Raw genomic sequence first — 23,137 nt, 5'->3', positions numbered from 1 at the left:
ACTAATCCAAAAACACCCTCCAACTTGACAGATTAATTTAATCATCAGGCCATGTCACTTGGTTCTCCTCATGTTTCCACTTGGCCCTCCATGAATGAACAGCCTCTGACTCTCTCTTCTCTGTCCCTGTGTCCCAACCATTCTGGCCTCCTTGATGTTCTTTAAACACGGATGGTGCATTCCTGTACTTCAACCCTTTTCTCTGCTCTAGAGAGTGAGAAGAGGAATGCTCTCCCCTCAGATGTCCGTATTCAAATGACACCTCCTCAGGGAGGTCTTCCCTGTTCTATTTCTCCTCCCACATTATTAGTCCCCCTTGTCCATGTCATCCTCTGGTTTATTACTCTGTTTTGATTTCTTCATGGTTCTCACCTGACATTGTATCGTGCATTTATCGATTCATTTTCTGTTTATTCATCTAGAGGGTAAACTTCATGGGGGCAAGGGATGTCATCTGTTTTGGTCACCTTTATATCCTCAGCACCTAAACCAGTGCCTGGCACATTAGAGGCAACCGAGAAACACTTGTTGAATAAATGAATGTGTTGAAAACATATTAATAGGTAACATATATTAAATGCTTACTATTTCCTTTTCTATTTGTTAAAACCTGTGGGATAGAATCTGATCTTTTTCTAGATGGAAGGATCCACGAAGCCTGGATTTTGTTGGTCTTGCTCAGTTCTGTTTCCCAACAGCTAGAACAAATAATATATACTCGGAAATGATTTGCTAAATGAATGCACGAACAAGGCAACATTTTATAGAGTAGGAGATTGAAGCATAGAGAGGTGATGTAACTTGTCTAAGCCACTCAGTAAGTAAGTGAAAGAGCCAGGATTTCAATCTGGATGATCTAATCCCACAGCACAGCCTTTAGTGATGCCTGTTTCCTGACTCAGCTTTGATCTCTATGCAGATCGTGGCTCCCCTTCTCCATCTTTATTCCCCCAGTTTGTGGCACAATGCTGACACTAAATACATGTTCGTGAAAAGAATGCATTCTAGTTCTCTCCTCTTCCAAGCTCTACTGTGACTGAGGTACACCCTGAGGGCTCAGAGGGCAGAACTTCTGATGGGAGGCATCGAACTCACCCTCTCTTGTAGGCATAGGGGTCAAGAACTCAAGACTTTGCTGTGGAACAGACTCAGGTCTTCCTACTGATGTGATGTTGGACTTCAATTTTTCTGTCTGCACAATGGGGATAATGGGAAATGTCTACTTCCCAGAATTATTTTTAAGCTGAACCAGAATAATGTATGTAGATCATTTAGCTCTGAGCCTTGGACACTAATTACTCAGCAAATGCTTGCTGTTTTTCCTTGCTGACCTTCCTTCCTCTACCCAGTATATCGCTCCTCAGATACCACAGTACGTCACTGGCCCCATGGTGGGTGTCTGGGGTGTGGGGATGGATAGAAACCATGCCTTACACTTTCGTATTCTTGAATAGAGTGATAGTGGTGCTTTGTGTCTTATGGTTGTTCAGTATTTAAATGAATTTATTCCCACAGCTCCCACAGGAGAGCTCTGTGTTGCCAGATCTTCCATCATGCTTCCGTGAAAGTCTGAGGCAAGTTCCAGCTGACAGACTTGGCAGTTTTTGTCTACACCAATATTCTAGGGAATCTTGGGTTGGGCAACAGTAGTGCAAGTGGCCTGAAAACAGAGTAAAAATGTATCCCTCAGCACACTCCTTCAAGCTCTTGTCAGGCATTTTTTTTTTTTTTTTTTTTACCCATGAGAAGAATCATAGTAATGCAAATGTCAAACGAAATACTGAAAAATTCTGCTTTGACTTTGATTCCCAAACACCTGAAATGCAGTCAGAGCACTTGGAATTCCAAAAGAATCTAGACTATATTCACAAGAGTGGTGTGGATAAGAGAATAGAGAGTAATGGAGGAGAAATATTCCATAGGATGGTCAGGAAAGGAGTCATTTGAGCAGAGGTGTGAATATGAGAAACCAAGTTATGCTAATCCAGGTGGAGGAAAAGCAGCCAGGCAGAAGGAATAGCAAATGCAAAGGACCTGAGGTATGGAATGTTAAGTATGTTTGAAGAACAGCAAAGAGGCTCGGGTGATAGGAGCCAAGGGAAGTGGTTGGCGATTAGGAAGCTAAGAATTGCAGGGGCTAGATCACCTAGAACTTCACTATGGCAGGGCTTTTGGATTATGGGCAGTCACTGGGAAGTTCCAAGCACAGGAAAGACATGATTTATATCATTTACTTTTCTTAAAGATCATTTAATTTTCTTAAAGCTTCTTTGTGGCTTGCAGTGTGACCCAAGTGAAAGTAGGCAGAGCAGGAAGTTATTACATAGTCTGGGTAAAAGGGTATGGTGGTTTGGTAGAGGTGGCAGTGATTAGAACTGGTTTATATTTTGATGGTAGATTCCATAGGAGTTTTGGGTGGATTCGAAGTGTTTGAAATGGTGTCCAGGAAGAAAAGAAGAGAGCTTTTCCTCTCCTCTCCTGCAGCAAACTGATTGAATGATTTGATTCAATGAAATGGAGAAAACACAGGAAGGAAAAAGCTTTGAGGAGACAACTGGTAGAAATCCATCAATTTTGGATATGTTAAATTTAGATATCCCAAGGTAATGAATACCCGAAGGTATTGAATAAGAAGTTGGATAAAGGAGGAGGACAGAGCTAATGATCTACATTTTGGAATCATCATCCAAAAATGGGATTTAAAGCAGTAGGAGTGGATGTGATTAGAGATTGAAAAGAAAGAAAGGAAGAGTGATAAAGCCTCAGTCCTGGGGCATCTCAACGTTTAGAGGTTGGAAAGAGACGGAGCCAGTGAAGGAGACTGAGAAACTGCAGTGATGTTGGAAGAAAACAAGAATGTGGTGTCAAATTAAAAGTCAAGGTCAAATTCTGTTAGAAGTCCATTTTTTTTTTTTAAAGATTTTACTTATTTATTTGACAGAGAGAGAGAGAGAGATCACAAGCAGGCAGAGAGGGAGGGAAGCAGGCTTCCCACTGAGCAGAGAACCCGATGCGGGGCTTGATCCCAGGACCCTGAGATCATGACCTGAGCCGAAGGCAGAGGCTTTTAACCCACTGAGCCACGCAGGCACCCCTAGAAGTCCATTTTAAGGAGGGAGTGATCTCCACATCACATGTCTCTAGGAGGTCAAGTAAGGAGAGCAATGAGAATTGACTATTGGGGTCAATACAAGAACCATACAAGAATGCTCACAGAAGCACTGTTTATTTTTAGCAAAATATTGGAAGCATTCCCAAATGTCTATCAACAGGAGAATGAGTAAACACACTGTGCTATGTTTGCACAATGGAATTTTATTCTGCTGAAAAATGAATGAGCCAGAGTCATGTGGATGAATCCCATGAACACGGTAGTGAGGAAAAATGTTGAGGAATATGAGCTTTTCAATGCCACTTACAGACTTTAAAGTATCCAGAACAAACATTGCTTAGAGGAGCTTACGTAGTCCAAGTATAAAGAAATACATGGAAATAAAACGTAGGAAATTTAGGATACTAGTTATTTTAAGAGTGGGAGAAGAGAAAGTGATTCAGGAGGGAGGCACAGGAGGCATTCAGCAATATCGGTAATATTTTGCTTTTTAAGGTGGGTGGTAGGTACACAGATAATCACTGAATTATTTATATTTTTTGCATAGTGTAAATATTGCCTAAGAAATTCTAAATGAAAAGAAAAACAATAATTTAACTGCTGAATTTGTCGATATGTTAAGTCATTTGTGACTAGGACAAAAGCATTTTCAGTGAAGCATTTATTGGGCAAGCAGATTGAAGTGAGTTTGAGAGTGAAAGGGAAGGGGAAAGTGAAAATAATAAAGACAGAGGACTCTGGAGTTTTGCTTACGAAGCAGGCAGAGAAATGGAGTGGTCACTGGAGGGGGTGTGAGGTAAAGGAGGGTTTGATTGACGGAGTGACTCCTGATGTAAAGTTTGCTAAGGCCAAGTAATATATAAAATTAAAATATAGTTTGTGCTTAATTATCTATCCTTAGCAGATAATCCAAACTCCCTGGTTTCCCTTTGGTGTTTTGGCATCTGACTGTCGGTGTTCATTAACATCTTCACCAGAGGAGAAAGAACTTGAATCAGTCCCTTTGGATACTGGTAGAAATAATTTACTAAAAGCCTCAGTTGGGGAGGAGTTGGAAACAACTCATTTAAATGAGGTTTGGGATTAGTTGTGGATTAATACAGATAGAGCATTGAATAAAAACATCATACAGAATATACAAATTAGTTCAAGTATTTTAGAGTGTATGGTCTCAAATTAGGAAGGTTGTTCAGAATGGTGTGCAAAGCCCACTTACAACCATATCTTGCAAGAGAATTTCATGACAGTGGTGGGTTTGGGGAGACTTTCATTTATTTATTTATTTATTTTTAACTTTTAATTTTTAAAATTTCTTTTCAGTGTACCAGAATTCCTTGTTTATGCGCCACACCCAGTGCTCCATGCAATACATGCCTTCCACCAGGCTGACGCAACTTCCCACCCCCTGTGCCTTCAAACCCCTCAAATTGTTTTTCAGAGTCCATAGTCTCTCATGGTTCATCCCTTTGGGGAGACTTTTAATACAGTCGTTGTTCTGCATATAAGATCTGTTGCCATTAAGGAATGGGCATCATGTTGTGGTGGTGGTTACTGTTGTTTTTCTAGTACTTGGTGGGGATTTGTAAAGATCCTTTGACCTTTCTCTTGAGGCTCATTTAGATCAGGGATACCTACTAGCAATAAAATGATAACAAAATACCAAGTATACTGAATATAATTTACAGAGAATCTATCCTGTGCCCTGCATTGTTGGAGGCATTATGGCAGATTCATCAAACTCTTACAGCCTTCATGCACGGTAGGTTTTATTTCCAGCTGACGGATGAGGAAACTGAAGGAGAACAGAGCTCCATAGGCAGTGAGTTCTCGGACTGGGGTCAGAACCCTTGTTGTCTAATTCCAAAGCCTGGGCGCTCTCCATTGTTCTGTGCAGCCTCGATTAGGCCCTGGGCATGGTCTGTTTAGCCCCCTCTGTGGGGCTGCCATTGCTGACTAAGAGGACCAGTGTTCTTCTTCCTGGTATTTTGTGTTGCTACTGACCATGAGACAGTACAAGTAGGAGTGACCACTGTAGGAAATAGAGCTGTATACAGCAGTTGGGTGTTTTGAAGACCTGCAGTGAATTGGGAATAAAACCGTGACCACACATTTTGAAGCCTTCTACTTTGTAGAAAGCCCTGTGTTTCTAAAACATCCACAGTGACTATTGTTCTATATTATTTAAATGAGCAAGTGCCCTAGTTTCAGGAGGAAGAGATTTGTTTTTTTCATCAAATTTACTGCACATCTGTTTAAAGAATATGGCAACAGTATGAATAAATCTCCAATCAAAATATTACAGAACAAGCCAATTTTATCATATTAAAAATGTATGGCCAGACGCAATGTGCTGAAAATATGAAATTACCACGTGGTGCCTTTTCTGCTCTGTTTATATCGGACTGTTCATCCCCAAATTAAATCTTGGACAAAAATATACCAGACAAAAAAGGAGTTAAACTTGGCCCTGAACAATTATACTGATGTTATAAAAGTATGTCTGTATAATATGCCAACATTGCAAATATATTTTTTATAGCAATAGAATTTTTGTAATATCTTAAATAGATTTTGAAACATTCAAATTACATATGCTGTTACATATAATGATATTTTATGGATATTGGATAATATTACAATATAGATGAATTGTAAAACTCCTTTACTAGAAAGTCTTCACATGTTTTCTAAGTAACAAATCTCCCTTTGGAGGATTTCTAGTACTAATTGGTATTTTGTATCTTTTGGGTAAGATCAGCAAATCAGTGAAGATCCAGCTGGACTTTTATATAAGCAGGCTAAAACCTTCAAGTTTCAAGATAGAGATATCATCTTTTTAAAAATTAGGTTTTTAATTTTAATTCCAGTCTGGTTAACATACGGTGTTATATTAGGTGTGCAGTAGGGGTACCATCTTTATCTTCTCTCATGGAATAGCACCATGACCATGGCCATCACACCATATCTAGATTTATGATACACTATTAGTCATCTCCTGTACATTTCATTCTCAAAGTGGCTTTATGGGATGGTCATTATTAGCCCATTTTATAGATGGAGAAAACGAGGTATGGAAAGTTAATTTGCTCTAGGCTAGACATCAAGATCTCTGCCTTTGAGAGGCTTGCATGTCTGTAACATTTGATGATTTATAGCTTTATTTTAGCTATGTCATCTTGGATGGTTCTCACAACAGCTCTGGTCTAGATGAGGCAGTGGAGGCATGCCCCTCAGAAGAGCCAAGTGGCTCTCTTGAGATCCCCAGTGGTGAAGCCCCCTTTGGATTACTGACTAGAGTTTTCTGCCAAACCTCACAGAAAACTTCACCATGAAAAGAAAGCCGTTTATTGACTGGGTCTGTGATCAGCTCCAGGGCAAATGTGGTGACAGAGATAGGGAGTGGGGGCGGGGAAAAGGCTCAGAGAAAAACTTGGTGTGGATTTTCTCTGTCAGCCAGTCTCCATGGCCTTATGGCTGATTCCTATGAAGAGAGATTGCAAGCAGAAAGTGAAATGTGGATTTCACACAAACCTTCTGTGAAATGTTGGGAATACCCAAAAACTCTCTTTTAGGATTACAAATTTGGATCATGGTTCCCTGGGGTATGTTGGGAGAAGGGAAGTTGAGGAAGCAGCTCAGAGTGGTACAGGCAGAGGGAGTCTCTGGGTGGGATCACACAGGGTAAATGACTGTGTCACTGGGGGAGGTGTCAGCATGTGGTGCACCTTGCCAACATTGTGGGCAGAACTGGGGCAGGACAGCAGACCAGGCACTGGCTATACCATGTGGTGTCGTGGTACCCCTGGGTTCTTCCAGGGGAAGCTGGAAAGACTTTGGAGGCATGGCACTGAGCTGGCTGTATAGCAGTAATTCAGGACACATACATACACACATGCACACACATGCACGTGCACATGCACACGCACATGCGTGCACACACATGCCCCTGCCTTTGGAGGAAAAGTGTGGTGTGTTGGAGACGTGAGTGGGAAGTGAGATCAGGGTGATTAGAGGATACTAAAAGTGGATAGCAGCGGAGAAGGAGACGACCAGAGGGTGGGGGTTCTAGCATAAGAGTCTCAGACGGGTAAAGTTACTTTGCTAGGCAATGGGCATCACTTGACAATTTGTGAGCGGAATAGTAGAGTAAACAAAGCTCAGCCATAGACAAGTGATTTAGGAAATGAGGTACTAGATGTTTTAGGGTGGGAAGAATATTAGAATAGGAAGATACTGGTTAGGAGTCTTTTGATAATAGAGGGATAACCCATTTGGCACAGGGCATGGGTTTCTGAAAATGGGAATGCTAACAGAATTGGTTCTACAAAGACTCAAAATAGCATGTCAGCCAAAGAGTGAGTCATGTAATGGATTATGGAGTATAACATGTATGGGGTGTGGGGAAGAGTTGAGGAGAGATTAGCGAGGTCTGTGGACTAGAAGTCCCAGTGAGGGGGAGGAACTGGTATAATGGGAGTCGCTGCATGAGGAACTGGATGGATGGCGTGCTGTATGATTATAGGGTACTCTCTTTGGAAATAAAAAAGTTTCTGGTGGGAGATAAGAAACTAGATAGAGAAGTTCTTGGGAGGTTAGAAAGTCAAGGTACTACTCAGGAGTCAGGGTGTTTGGGGCTGGTCAGGTTGGCGGCAGACTTGGGGGAGGTCCTACAGATTTCAGTGAATGAAATGCAGTGTCTGTGAGGGCAGTGGATGACCAAGCTGAGGACCGCTTAGCTGCCTCAGGGAAGGGAGCTGGGCTGAATTATGTAAGAGGATGGAGTGATGATCTGGGACTTGCTGGTTACAGGGTTTTGGACCTGGCTACCAATCTTGAACGGCATGCGGTGTTGGATAAACAAGAAGCCGCCCCTTGAAATGGCTACAGGGGAAGTAGGGTTCTCAGGGGACAAGCATGTCAAGATAAGGGAGTAAAGGGATATTTGATGAAATTGAGGGTGCAAGGGAAATTGAAGGAATGGAACTTCGAGAGACATGGGGCGAGGATTTAGGAGAAATGGGAGTGCCAGAAGTTGGATCAGGGGAGAAGCAACACCAAGTTGCTTAGAAATACAGGAAAAGAAGAGGATGAACCATCTTAAGGCCCTCAACTGAGGAAGGTAGAGTGTCATATGGCTGCACAGTTGCCAAGGCAAGAGATCCTGACAGTCTGCTGCAGGGGGAGGGGCAGCTCGGGCCCCAGGACTCATCTGTGGCCTGAAAGGGAGGTTCCGTCTCTGGGCTGCAACAAGGTGGAGAGGCATTCACCAGGCTGGGATGCTCTGGATGCAGAGACAGAGGTGGGTGGGTGACATGCTCTGAGCATTTGAGGCAGGATTCCAGGCCCTGAGATGTGGAGCTTGGCTCTGACAGGGTGAGTGCACTAAAAAAATAAAAATAAAAAAATCCATGCCACATCCAAGCACAGAACCTCTCCCTTCTTCCTAAAGTGAAAGTACTATACCACAGTGTACAAGCCCTCCAGACATTTGGCTCCTGCCTCCCTCTTAACACTTCTGTCTTGCCTCTTCCTTCACAAGGTGTGTTTCAACCATCCTCAGATGCTTATGATTTCCTGAATGTTTTCTGCAGCTTTTGGTTTTTTCTTTTTGCTTCTTATTTATGTATTTACTTATTCTTTTTCTGCAGTTTTTATTTTTTTCCCTTTCTTTATTATGTTATGTTAGTCACTATATAGTACATTATTAGTTTTTGGTATAGTGTTCCATGATTCATTGTTTGTGCATAACACCAAGTGCTCCATGCAATCGGTGCCCTCCTTAATGCCCACCACCAGGCTCACCCATCCCCCTCAACCCTCAGTATGTTACCTGGAGTCCATAGTCTCTTATGGTTCGGCTCCCCCCCACCCCGCCCCGACTTTTCCCCCTTCGTTTTCCCCTTCCTTTTCCTAATGTTCTCCATGCTATTATTCCTTATGTTCCACAAATAAGTGAAACCACTGACAATTGTCTTTCTCTGCTTGACTTATTTCACTTAGCGTGCTTTCCTCCAGTTCCATCCACGTTGATGCAAATGGTTGGTATTCGTCCTTTCTGATGCTGTTTTCTGCAGCTTCTGACAGGAATTCTTTCCATCATACACCTCTTCCTGTCTCCTCTGCATACCTACGGCCCTGCATCCCCCACTTGGAAGATTTCTGCTCAGGAATCTCCTCCTCTAGGAGGCTTCTTCTGACCACTCTATGTTGGAGGAGATGCCTCGGCTCTCCTATATCCTGTTATCCTCAGTTCCCTCTTCTTGCCTTGGTCACTACACTTGCCACATAATGTGATCAATCTCCTTTTTATAGAAAGCCTCAACCAACAGCTCTCAACTATGAGAAGCTTTTGAGCAAGACTTATATCTTATTCACTGTCACATCCTCAGCATCTTTTGTGATACCTGGCATACGGAAGGGTCTCAGTAAGTTCTCAGAGAATGACTGAGAGAGCAGGAGCTGAATGAGGTTAACCCTGGGAGGAATCATATGGAGGCGTGGATTCCAGAGGCATCTTGATAGTGAATTGACAAGAATTAGCAAAATGTTTAGTGTGTGTGTGTGTGTGCATGTGCGTGTGTGCATGTGTGTGTGCACACTTGTGAATTTAGTGGAGGAGAAAAGGTCCAAGTTCTGGGTCTTGGGTAAGACTGCTGTACCTTTAGCAGAAGCAAGGAATGTGGTGGAGACACAAAGTTGGGAATAAAACCAGTGAGCTTAGGATTGAGTCTCAGGTAGAAAACACATATCTCAAAGAGTAGCCGGGGGTGGAGGGTGATACATGCAAGGTAATGAAAATCAAGGGGAGAGGAGAGACAAAAGCAGATGGCTAACAGTGTTGTGACAGAGCAGCAGTCACTGGAGATGCACCTTTCCTGTAGGCATTTAGTGGAACAGAATACTTGTTATTATCCTTCTTAATACACGAATGCCGCAGATGGACACAGTCTTTTTTTTTTTTTTCAACATAAAGCATAATAATTTCTGTTACCACCTCTCAACCTCCTAACAGTTTTCTGGGGTTAGATTTTATCCCCATTTTGCAGTTGAAAATGAGACACAGGGTTATTACAAGTCTTAGTAGTGGCAGAACCAACAGCACAGTGATTCTCCCACTTTCTAGCTGTTGCTCCTTTCCCTGGGCCATGCTCTGTCCCCTCAGAGGCGGAGACCTGCCCTGCTCTCCCTGCAGCCTCTGTCTTGGAGAGAAGTCACTCTGGCAGTCTGCCACTCCCATGGCATGTGGCCATTTGTAACTGCGAGGCCAACAGCTTCACAATTTCATCCTTGAGTTCCATCAGACCCTTGGGTGGGTGCCATCTACTCCCCGTAATTTATTTGTTTCTAAATTTGTCAATTAGGTCTAAAGCATCTCGTGCCTTACCACCACATTTTCTTTTCCCCTAATCTCTAGGTTCTGAGAGACCATTTGCGGCTGAGACTTTCTTTAACATATTTTTCAGTAAGCTACTTTATAAGTATAGTCGAGGTTTATGTAGGACCAAGACTGAATTTATATAGGCTCAAAGCTCAGAATATTTTATCTGCTGCAGTTTATATCCAGATAGGAAACAGGGTAGAAATATTCCTCTTCTGTCACAGATTGTGGTTGGGGTTGGGGATTGTGTAGAAATAGCAGTGATCTCTTACTCATGGGTGATTTTTCCCCTCTTGCCCCATCAGCTCTATTACCCCCATCCGTCTACTGAAACTGTTACGAGAATCTATGAATGATCTCCTGAATATCAAACCTAAATGGCTGGGCTGGTGTCTCTTTTGTTGGAATTTCTTGTGACATTTGACACTTTTTTTTTTAAGGCCAAAATCCTGGGATTCATAAGCCTGAATTGCAAAGAATTTCCTTTCTGCAATTTTTTTGAGGAAGCTTGTTTTAGAATTGATATTATTTCTTTTTTTAGTGTTTGTTAGAATTTACCAGTGGAGTTACCTGAGCCTGGAATTTTCTTTGTAGGAAGGTTTTCAAGTACAAACTCAATTTCTTTAATAGAAATAGGTCTAGGGGCACCTGGGTGGCTCAGTGGGTTAAAGCCTCTGCCTTTGGCTCAGGTCATGATCCTAGGGTCCTGGGATCGAGCCCTGCATCGGGCTCTCTGCTCGGCGGGGAGCCTGCTTCCTCCTCTCTCTCTGCCTGTTTGTCTGCCTACTTGTGATCTCCATCTGTCAAATAAATAAATAAAATCTTAAAAAAAAAGAAATATGTCTATTCAGGCTACATATTTATTTATTTATGCTTTGTCATTTTTTATTCTAATGAATTATACTGTACATATTTAATCTTGAGTGAGATGCATAGTTTGCATCTTTCAAGATTTTGTCCATTTCATCTAACTTGTTGAATTTATGGACATACAGATGTTGATAGTATTCTTATCATCCTTTTGTTATCTGTACAATTTATGATGATGTCACCTCTCATACCCAATATGGCAGTTAGTGTTTCCTTTCTCTTTTTTTTCCTGATCGGTGTTACGAGAGGTTTATCAATGTTATTGATTCTTTTTTTTTTCAAAGAACCAGCCTTTGGTTTCATTGCTTTTTTTTTTTTTTTCTGTTGTTTTCCTGCTTCCTATTTCATCGATTCCTGTTTTTACTTTATTATTTACTTTCTTCTGCTTACTTTGGGCTTAATTTGCTCTTTTCTTTCTAGTTTATTGAATTCAAAACTGAGGTCATTGATATATGACTTTTCTTCTTTTCTAATATAGGTGTTTGTTTATTGCCATAAATATCCCCTTAAGTACTATATTAGAAGAATCCCACAAATTCTGGTATGTTGGGTTTTCATTTTCATTCTGTTCAAAATTCTTTCTAATTTCCCTTTTAATTTCTTATTTGACCCATGGGTCGTTTAGAACTGTGTTATTTAGTATTCACATGTTTGGGGGCTATTTTCCATGTATCTTTCTGTTGTTGATTTGTAATTTAATTCCATTGTGGTCGTGGAACATACTCTGTATGACTTGAATCCCTTTAAATTTATTGAGACTTGTTTTATGGCCCTGAATGCTTTTTTAAAATCAGAGGAATTAAACTTTTGGGATCACATTTGTGATGGTCAGCCAGCAATGCCCTTGTTAGCAATTTACTGCTTTCCTGTGGGCAACATCCAAATGGGCTGCTCCTCGTAAAACTCCCTCTGCTTCCTTGCTTCATCTCTCCAACCCTTTATATCTCCCAACCTAGGACTCTTGTAGAGTAAGCATGAAATTTGCTTGCCTTATTTGATGGAGTGGGAGAGAGAACTGTGGAGTTAGGCTGCATAAAGTCAGAAGAGAGGGAGAGAGGGCAAATAAAGAAGTAATCCGAGGAGGGCTGAGCTGTGGCTATAAAGAGACATTTTATTCTTTGGTTCATAAACTGACTCTGAAGGCAATTTCAAAAATGTTTTGAGCAATGGCAACATTACTGGATGAAGAGTTGTAGCCTTGCAGATTACTTTGAATGACAGTACTCATTTGGGTGTATGAGTTCTTGAGTGCTTTAGGAACAAATTAATCATTATTTTTAGCTAAATATGTAATTATTAGTGAACATTCCAGACTCATTGTAGTACAGGCATGAAGCAATTTTCCTTTCTCTGCTCATGCTTTTGACAATATTGTCCAACTTCCCTCTCTCAGAATGATATCATAGATGAAAACATCCTGTAGCTTTTTGGCCACTTTCAATTATTAAGGTCCAGTACATTCTTATTTAATTTGCTAGTCCCATTTCCTGGACTGACCATGGTGGAGGGATCTACTGTGAGGAAGAGGCAGGGCCCTCTTCAGCATTCCTTTTATCTTCTAGCATGTCGGGAAGACGGCCAAGATTAACAAATGGACACATGTCTCCTTTTCAACTGTTGCTTACCATCCCATGCAGCCCAATGAAGTTATTTTGGTGACAGTGGAGGAGAGGGCCCCAAATAATCACTTATAGAAACTGGGAGAGTCTGCGTGCAGGGACAGCTGGCATCATATGTGAACACCCAGGTGAACAGTTGCTTATGCAGTGGTCACGACAGTCTGCACTTAGGTAGAGTTAGCCTGGGTAACTTGGAAGGTCTTCTCCTTGGCCCTACAGGAACCTCTCCCATCCTTGGCATCCCTGTGGCTGTTTAGTCTACTGAACTTCTACTCCTCCTTGTTGTCTACTTCTCATTCATTTTTTCACTTGGTCAAATAGGCATCAAATCTGTTACATAAGCAGTTAATCTAACAGAGGAAAAGAGGCCATTCTCCCTTTTTGCTAGTATCCTCAGTCTCTAAAAATACTTCTCTTTGAGCCCCCACTTTTGGCTTGGAGGATGATAGGAACATAAGATGGAAGTGAGAAAATAGTGTACTCCTTCCTCTACTGTAATAGGATGTGCTACATTCTGGTGGTAACAAATTCCCCTAAGTCTTGGGAGCTAAAAACAACACAGAAAAAATCTTGTTTAACTTACTTGTCCATTGCTAGTTGGTAGGGATGTTTATCATTGGTGAGTAGAAGCTACCCTCTGAATGGTGCTGGCTGCTGTGTTAGAGAGAGGAAACAAACTCCAGGAGGCCCCCCACTGGCCTTTTTCTGCTCTGACCTAGAAGTGACATATAATCTACAACTAGTCCCATGGTCCTACCCTGACCACAGGGTCAGGACCTGCAAACATACTGTATGCCTGAAAGGGAGAAGAAACAGAAATGCTGCACTGATGGCACAAGTGTTAACTAACCATGTTAGTCTCCATGCCATGCTTCTGGTGGTTCTCTCTGCTCCCACACTTCCCCTCGTGGTCGTCTACTTTCATAGACAGTTGGGACATGGGGGTGGCATATTGGAGGCCGAGGCAATGATTAAGGAAGGCAGAATCTTATTCTACATATTATTCTACATATTGTTAGGCAGACATTCATGCAACACATTCATATGCATGTGAATGACTACTGTTCTCGCGAGGCAACCTTCAAGTCTAGTTACAGGGATGGAAAAACTTGGGTTTGTAGGCTCATTATCTAACTCAACACTTGGCATATTTGAATGTAGTTTCTATTATACGTTAAAGGTATTCCATTATATATTATAGGTATTTGAGAAAAGTTTTGTGGAAAACAATGTGGTCAAGGCTAAAGGGATGAAGTGGAGAAGATTTGGTTTATATATTTTAAGACCCAGGTGTGTTTCACATAGGGTAAGTGTCAGTGGGAATCCAGTGGCTGGGGTGAGGCTGTAAAATTTGATGACATGGCAGTTTAAGAAAGCTGAAATCCTTTTTACTTTTAAAATACCTGACTGGTAAATAATATGATTGCAACATCTATGCTTGTGACAGGGATTTCTATTGTGAGAAAAGTGGATAAAAACAAAAGTTAGTAAGTAGCTGGTGAGAAATCCTGAAGACTTTTAAAATTCTTCGTCCTAAACAGGGGTATTGTGCACCTTCTAATTTGTTGTAGTTAAAGTGAAACCATCATTCCCTTTTTTCCCTGCCAGACATCTCATACTTTGATGCCTTTGTTCCAGGACGTTTTGTCCACAGAAAGGTGGGCCTCCTCCAGGAATGTCCCCAGACCACTGCCACCCGCACTCGTTCCTCCCATCTTTGAACCATTGTATGTGGGGGTCATTGCCACACAGCTGTGTCCTCTGTGAGCCTCAGTGGCTGAGCTCGGTGGTGATTTGAGGGCAGGCGACACACTGTGTTTGAAACACTACAGTGCAGGGATCTCATGGATATCAGAACAAGTGAAGGACAAAAGAGGATCTGTTGGGAGTGTTTGGGGGCGAACAGGATTGCCAGACTTATAGTCTTCTCACTGAAGCAGATTTTATTTTATTATTATTTTTAAAAAGATTTTATGTATTTATTTGACAGAGCGCAAGCACGGGGGATGGCAGGGAGAGAGAGAGGGAGAAGCTGGCTCCCCCCTGAGCAGGGAGCCTGATGTGGGACTTGATCCCAGGACCCTGGGATCATGACCTGAGCTGAAGGCAGGCGCTTAACCAACTGAGCCACCCAGATGTCCCTCATCGAAGCAGACTGTAGTTATAAGACAGACATTTCAGTAACATTTTAGTTTTTGGTGGGAGTGGGAGAGTGTTATGTTGATTTTGGAAATCTGGCCTCAGACACATGGATTTACCAGGCTGTGGAAGTCGTTTCAGGAAAGGTGTCGGGGAGAAGGAACCAAACAAACCTTAATCTCTTACAATTCCTATATTACAGTGTTTCAGCAAATATTTTGCAAAAGGATTTTCTGGATGAACTTCAAACTGTAAGAGGTTCACTTGGTGGCTCAAAGAGCTGTGCAAATGATTTTATTTTATATTTGTTAAGGAAATGAACATTGTTTCAGCTGACATTTAAACCTCTATTCTCTTTTACTAGCCTGTCACATTGTTTCATATGTTTTAGTCAGACATGCTTCCCAGAAGAATAAAATGGTATTTATAGGATTGTAGGACTATAATATGGAATCCTGGTATCTGTCATTTTCTGCTTATATAAGAATTCTAATAATAGAACTCTGACCAGCTTCTGCCTCTTTTTTGGATTTGGTAGCTCCCATGGAAGTAGCAATTTAAAAAACTAGTGGAGTTTCAGTAAGAATAACTCTACCTAGCGATCGTTTCAACTCTATCTCCTCTTCTTGCCTGGAGTCTGACACTAAACCCAAGGGTTTTTCGAGACAGTTTTTGTTCTTTATTCTCTTGCTCACTAAAGTACACTGGAATTTTTCAGGCCGCATAACAAGATTTTTGTATCTGTAAACAAAGTCTTCATAACAAAGAATCCTTTAATGCAGCAAACTATAGCCCATGAGCCAAATCCTGCCCACCACCTGTTTTGGTAAATAAAGTTTTATTGGAACACACCCATACTTGTTCTTTACACGCTCTCTGGGGCTGCTTTGTTGTTACAGGGACAGAGTCGAGCACATATGTGTTCTTATAAAAATGCTTATTTTTGTTTTGTGTGCATGTAGTTTTAGTTTTTGAAAGAAGCATGTGTCTTACATTGTGTATCTCATCGTATTTCTGACTTTCCCACTAAGAACTATGCTTTATGATCTCGTGTTGGTGTGTATATAAATGTCTGTTGCATCTCATGCTGCCTGATACTACATAGTGGGCCACCTCACATTTGACGTGCTCTCCCAGTGACGGATGACCAAGTTCAGGCCACTCTGTTTAGTCTACGATGTTGTCACCTATCCCATTCCAGGAGCTGACATTTGTATAGACTCCAGATAACCCTTACAGCAAATATCTTGAACACATCCCCTTTGGACTTAGGTGAAAATTTCCTTTAACTATGTAATCTAGGAACAGACGTGCTAGGTCATAAGGTATGTACATTTAGTTTGTGTGGATAGTGCCAGACTGTTTCCCCTGACAATGCCAATTCCAATATACCTGCATTCCCTGCTTCAATGCTTGGCATTATCCAGTTTTCTAATTTTTGCTATTCTAATTGCTAAGAGTGAAGTCTCAATGTTGTTTTAATTTGCATTTTTCTGACTGCTGATGAGTTTGAGCATCTCTTGATATGCTTCTCAGGTTTTGGATTTCCTCTTTATGAATTGTGTGTTTATATTAGTTGCCCATTTTTCTAATGGAGATGCTCTCATTGATGTTAATTTGTAGTCCTAGATTCTAGATAATAATTTTGTACAGTTTAAACCTTGAAAATATCTGTCTTCTGACTAACTTGTAGTGTCATTCAATGCACAGAAATGATAAATTTTGTTGCCATAAAATTCGTTGAGTTATTGTCTTAGGACTTCTCTTGGAAATTTTATTTAGAAAGTTCTACACTCTTACATCACCGTGATACTCAACCATATTTCTTCTGTGTGGTATTAATCAGGGATACAGTTTTATTTTACTCTAATGAATCAATTTCTGGCAAATAACTAAATAGTTCTCTTTCTTCAGTGATTTATAGTATTAATTTACTGTATATTTCTATCATGTCATAGATCTCTGAGTTTTTAGTTCCTTTGGTCTATTTCCTGTTTTATGTACTACCATAAGGAAGTTTTAAAAAAGACTTTATTTATTTATTTGACAGAGAGAGACACAGTGAGAGAGGGAACACAAGCAGGGGAGTGGGAGAAGGAGAAGCAGGCTTCCTGCAGAGCAGAAAGCCCAATGCAGGGCTTGATCCCAGGACCCTGGGATCATGACCTGAGCCGAAGGCAGATGCTTAATGACGGAGCCTCCCAGGCACCCCAGGAATTTTTTTTTTTAAGTTTTAAGATTTACTTTCATAGCAACTTTCAAATATGCAGGACAGTAATATTAAGCATAGTGTCTGTGCTCTGCATAGGACATTTTAAAAACTATTGTAACTATTTTGCAGAGAAAGTCCCTCCCATTTAGTCGTTTCTTTTCATGATGACCTATCTCTCAGTAGAATTATTTTTCCATATCCATGTTACAGTATGATTATTGTGTTTCACGGAAATTTGACTTAAGTTTTTATTTCAGTTGCCTTACTTTATATATTAATTCAGAGATAACATCTTTAAACTATTAAATCATCCTATCCGAGAGCAGGGAATCTCTTCATTTATTTGTTGTATGCATCTTGTCTTTGACGTCTTTTGGGTTTTACATTTTCTTTATAGAGGTCTTCATATACTTTTGGCCAAGTTAACTTCTAGATACTTTGGTAGTTGTTTGATGATATCGTGCTTAGTATTTTTCTCTCTTTTTATTTTTTATTTTTTTAAACTTTCTTTTTAGAAAAAGGTTTTATTTACTTAGTTGACAGAGAGAGAGAGGGAGAGAAATGAGCAGGGGGAGTGGCAGGTAGAGTGAGAAGCAGACTCTGCTGAGCAGGGAGCCAGATATAAGACTCAGTCCCACGGCCCTGGGATCATGAACTGAGCCAAAGGCAGGCACTTAACCAACTGAGCCACCCAGGCACCCTCCTCTTTTTATTTTTAAAAAAATTTTAAATTTTATTATTTTTTAAAGATTTATTTATTTGAGAGAGAGAGAGAATGAGCAGGGGGAGGGGCAGAGGAAGAGAGGGAGGCAGGGAAGCAGACTCCCTGCTGAATGCAGGGCCCTGTGTGATGTGAGGCTTAATCCCAGGATTCTGAGACTATGACCTGGGCCAACACCAAGAGTCAGAGGCTTAAATGACTGAGCCACCCAGGTGCCCTTGTAGTTTCCTCTTTTTAAAATTAAAATTTCCAAGTTAGGTTTTACTAGTATAGATAAATGATTTAAAAATTTTTTATGTTGGTATCGTATCTGGCAGCTATTGATTGTGTTGGTTCTTCTAGGTAGATTATCAGTCATATCTGCATAGAAGACAATTTAAATATTTGTATTGCAGTCCTTATACCTTTTATTTTCTTTCACTTTTTTTTGTAACTGACCTCTAAAGTTAAAATAGTAGTGATGATGGAATGCATCATCACAGGTGTCAAACATTACCAACCGCTCTTTCTGCATCAGTTGATTATTATATAATTATTACATAATTTATTGATAAACTCTTAATAATTTATATATAGCTTTTTATTTTTTTAAGATTTCATTTATTTATTTGACACAGAGAGCGAGAACATAATAAGTGAGGGGAGCGGCAGGCAGATGAGGAGGGAGAAGCAGGATCCCTGCTGAGAGGGGAGCCTATTGCAGGGACTCAATCCCAGGACCTCAGGATCACTTAACTGACTGAGCCATCCAGGCAGCCCAATATTTTATATATATTTATATTCTTCATTCTACATGTGGTAAAATATGCTGTATGATTTTTTGATACATTCATGGATAATATCATCTGAGCTTGACACACATGGATACACACATGATTGTTAATTCTGTTAGTACAATTTTAGTACATTTTCATCTAAATTTATAAGTGAAATAGTTCTAGAATTGTCTGTTCTTATACTGCTTTTATCTGGTTTTAGAATCAAGATCATATTTTTCTCATGAAATAAATTAGGTGGGTTTTCTTCTTTTTCTGTTTAATTTTTTTTTAAATAGTATTTTAAAATTGGAGTACATCATTCCTTGAGAATTTGGTGTAATTCTCCTATAAAATGGCTAGTTTGGGGGCAGGAAAGTCATGAATACCCATTCTAGCTCTTTTAAATATTTGTTGGTCTTTTTAAGCTACCAAAATCTTATTATTATATATTTTGGCATTTAAAAATTTCTTTTGTTTTATCAAATATGTTCACTTTGTAGCTATTTTTCTTGAGTCCTTCTTTTCAGCCTTTTTTCATGGGGAGGGCATGCAACTTCTTTTTTTTTTTGACCAGTCTTGCCAGAAATCTTTATATTTTATTTTTATTAAGAAACAAACAAAACATCTTTTAAATTCGTTCCTCTTTTGTTGTGTGTATTCTCCATGTCATTGATTTTTGCCCTTACTATTCCTATTTCCTTTTTATTTCTTTGGGTTTACTCTAAGGCTCTTTCTCCAACTTACTTAGTTGTATGCTTAGCCAATTTATTTCTAACTTTTCTTGTTTCCTGATAATTTATTTAAAACTATAAAATTTTCTCTAAGCACGGATTTACACACGTCCTACAGGTTTTGACAGGTGGTGTTTTAATTATCATGCAGTCTTGAATATTTCTTAATTTCTTTATCTTTTCCTGTTTAACCCAAGAAATGTTTAATAAAATGTGATTTCACTTCCAAATGTTACTTAAATTGTCCCTTTGTAGATAATTTCAGTTTCTGTTTCATTATTGTTGAAGAACATAGTCTGTTTGATGTCACTCTTTAGTAATTTATTGAGATTGCTTTAATAATCTATATGTGGTCTGTGTTTGTAACTGGGGTGTGATAAGAGCTGCGTTTTTGTTTACTGGGGCAGAATTTCCATATATATTCTTTTTTTTTGTACTAAATCTTGAATTATAATTTTGACCTAAGTCAAATTTTCCTTTTTTCCCCCTTTCTTTTATTTATTTACTTATTTTTTTTCTCCCCATAGCACATACCTTCCCTGATGTCCATCACCCAGCCACCTCATCCCTCCCACCCCCCTCCCCTCCAGCAAGCTTCAGTTTGTTTCCTGAGATTGAGTCTCTTACCGTTTGTCTCCCTCTCTGGTTTCATCTTGTTTCATTTTTTCCTCTCTTCCCCTATGATCCTCTGTCTTGTTTCTGAATTCCTCATATCAGTGAGATCACATGATAATTATCTTTCTCCAATTGACTTATTTTGCTTAGCATAATACCCTCTAGTTCTGTCCACAACATTGCAAATGGCAAGATTTTGGGTTTTTTGATAGCTTCATAGTATTCCATTGTCTATATTCACCACATCTTCTTTATCCATTCGTCTGTTGCTGGACATCAAGGCTCTTTCCATAGTTTGGCTATTGTGGACATTGCTGCTATAAACATTCGGGTGCACGTTTGTATCTTTAGGGTAAATAGCCAGCAGCACAATTGCTGGGTCATAGGGTAGCTCTATTTTCAACTTTTTGAGGAAGCTCCATACTGTTTTCCAGAGTGGCTGCACCAGCTTGCATTCTCACCAAGAGTGTAGGAGGGCTCCCCTTTCTCCGCATCCTTGCCAACACCTGTCATTTCCTGACTTGCTAATTTTAGCTAATTTTAGCCATTCTGACTGGTGTGAGGTGCTATCTCACTGTGGTTTTGATTTGGATTTCTCTGATGACAAGTGACGTTAAGCACTTTTTCATGTGTCCGTTGACCATCTAGATGTCTTCTTTGCAGAAATGTCTGTTCATGTCTTCTGCCCATTTCTTGATTGGATTATTTGTTCTTTGGGTGTTGAATTGGATAAGTTCTTTATAGATTTTGGATACTAGTCCGTTATCTGACATTTCATTTGCAAATATCTTTTGTTGTTCTGTTGGTTGTCTTCTGATTTTGTTGACTGTTTCCTTTGCTGTACAAAAGCTTTTTATATTGATGAAGTCCCAATAGTTCATTTTGCCCTTGCTTCCCTTGTCTTTGGTGATGTTTCTAGGAAGAAGTTGCTGCAGCTGAGGTCAAAGAGGTTACTTCCTGTCTTCTTCTCAAGGATTTTTATGGATTCCTGTCTCACATTGAGGTTTTTCATCCATCTTGAGTCTATTTTTGTGTGTGGTATAAGGAAATGGTCCAATTTCATTCTTCTGCATGTGGCTTTCCAATTTTCCCAGCACCATTTCTTGAAGAGACTGTCTTTTTTCCATTGGACTTTCTTTCCTGCTTTGTCGAAGATTAGTTGACCATAGAGTTGAGGGTCTGTTTCTGGGCTCTCTATTCTTTTCCATTGATCCATGTGTTTATTTTTGTGCCTGTACCATACTGTCTTGATGATGACAGCTTTGTAATAGAGCTTGAAGTCTGGAATTGTGATGCCACCAACTTTGGTTTTTTCTTTTTCAACATTCCTCTATTTAGGGTCTTTTCTGGTTCCATATAAATTTTAGGATTATTTGTTCCACTTCTTTGAAAAAGGTTGATGGTAATTTGATAGAGATTGCATTAAATGTGTAGATTACTCTAGGTAGCACAGACATTTTCACAATATTTCTTCTTCCAAATGGAACATTTTTCCATTTCTTTGTGTCTTCCTCAATTTCTTTCATGAGTACTATCGAGTTTTCTGAGTATAGATTCTTTGCCTCTTTGGTTAGGTTTATTCCTAGATATCTTAAGGTTTTGGGTGCAGTTGTAAACGGGATCAACTCCTTAATTTCTCTCTTTTCTGTCTTCTTGGTGTGTGTGTGTAGAAATGTAACCGATTCCTGTGCATTGATTTTATACCCTGACACTTTACTGAATTCCTGTGTGAATTCTAACAGTTTTGGAATGGAGTCTTTTGGGTTTTCCACATAAAGTATCATATCATCTGTAAAGAGTGAGAGTTTGACTACTTCTTTGCTGATTTGGATGCCTTTAATTTCTTTTTGTTGTCTGATTGCTGAGGCTAGGACTTCTAGTACTGTGTTGAATAGCCGTGGTGATAGTGGACATCCCTGCTGTGTTCCTGACCTTAGGGAAAAAGTTCTCAGTTTTTCCCCATTGAGAATAATATTCACCATGGGTTCTTTTTTCATAGATGGCTTTGATGATATTGAGGTATGTACCCTCTGTGCCTACACTGAAGAATTTTGATCAAGAAAGGATGCTATACTTTGTCAAAAGCTTTTTCTGCATCTGTTGAGAGTATCATATGGTTCTTATTTTTCTTTTATTAATGTATTGTTTCACATTGATTTGTGGATGTTGAATCAACCTCGCAGCCCAGGGATAAATCCCACTTGGTCGTGGTGCATAATCCTTTTAATGTGCTGTTGGATCTTATTGGCTAGTATTTTGGTGAGAATTTTTGCATGAGTGTTCATCAGGAATATTGACCTGTAATTCTCCTTTTTTGGTGGGGTCTTTGTCTGGTTTTGGGATGAAGGTCATGCTGGCCTCATAAAATGAGTTTGGAAATTTTCCTTCCATTTCTATTTTTTGGAAGAGTTTCAGGAGAATAGGTATGAATTCTCCTTGAAATGATTGGTAGAATTCCCCTGGGAAGCTGTCTGGCCCTGGGCTCTTGTTTGTTGGGAGATTTTTGATGACTGCTTCAATCTTCTTACTGGTTATGGGTCTATTCAGGTTTTCTGTTTTCTTCCTGGTTCCGTTTCGGTAGTTTATATGTCTCTAGGAATGCATTCATTCTTTCCAGATTGTCAAATTTGCTGGTGTATAGTTGCTCATAATATGTTCTTATAATTGTTTGTATTTCTTTGGTGGTGTTTGTGATCTCTCCTCTTTCATTCATGATTTTATTAATTTGGGTCCTTTCTCTTTTCTTTTTGATAAGGTTGGTGAGGGGTTTATTAATCTTATTAATTCTTTCAAAGAACCAGCTCCTAGTTTTGTTGATTTGTTCTACTGTTCTTTTGGTTTCTATTTCATTGATTTCTGCTCTGATCTTTATTATTTCTCTTCTCCTGCTGGGTTTAGGCTTTCTTTGTTGTTCTTTCTCCAGCTCCTTTAGGTGTAGGGTTAGGCTATGTATTTGAGTCCTTTCTTGTTTCTTGAGAAAGG

The sequence above is a fragment of the Martes martes genome (assembly GCF_963455335.1).
Source record: "Martes martes genome assembly, chromosome: 15".
Taxonomy (NCBI): domain Eukaryota; kingdom Metazoa; phylum Chordata; class Mammalia; order Carnivora; family Mustelidae; genus Martes; species Martes martes.
This window is presented reverse-complemented; position numbering follows the sequence as displayed.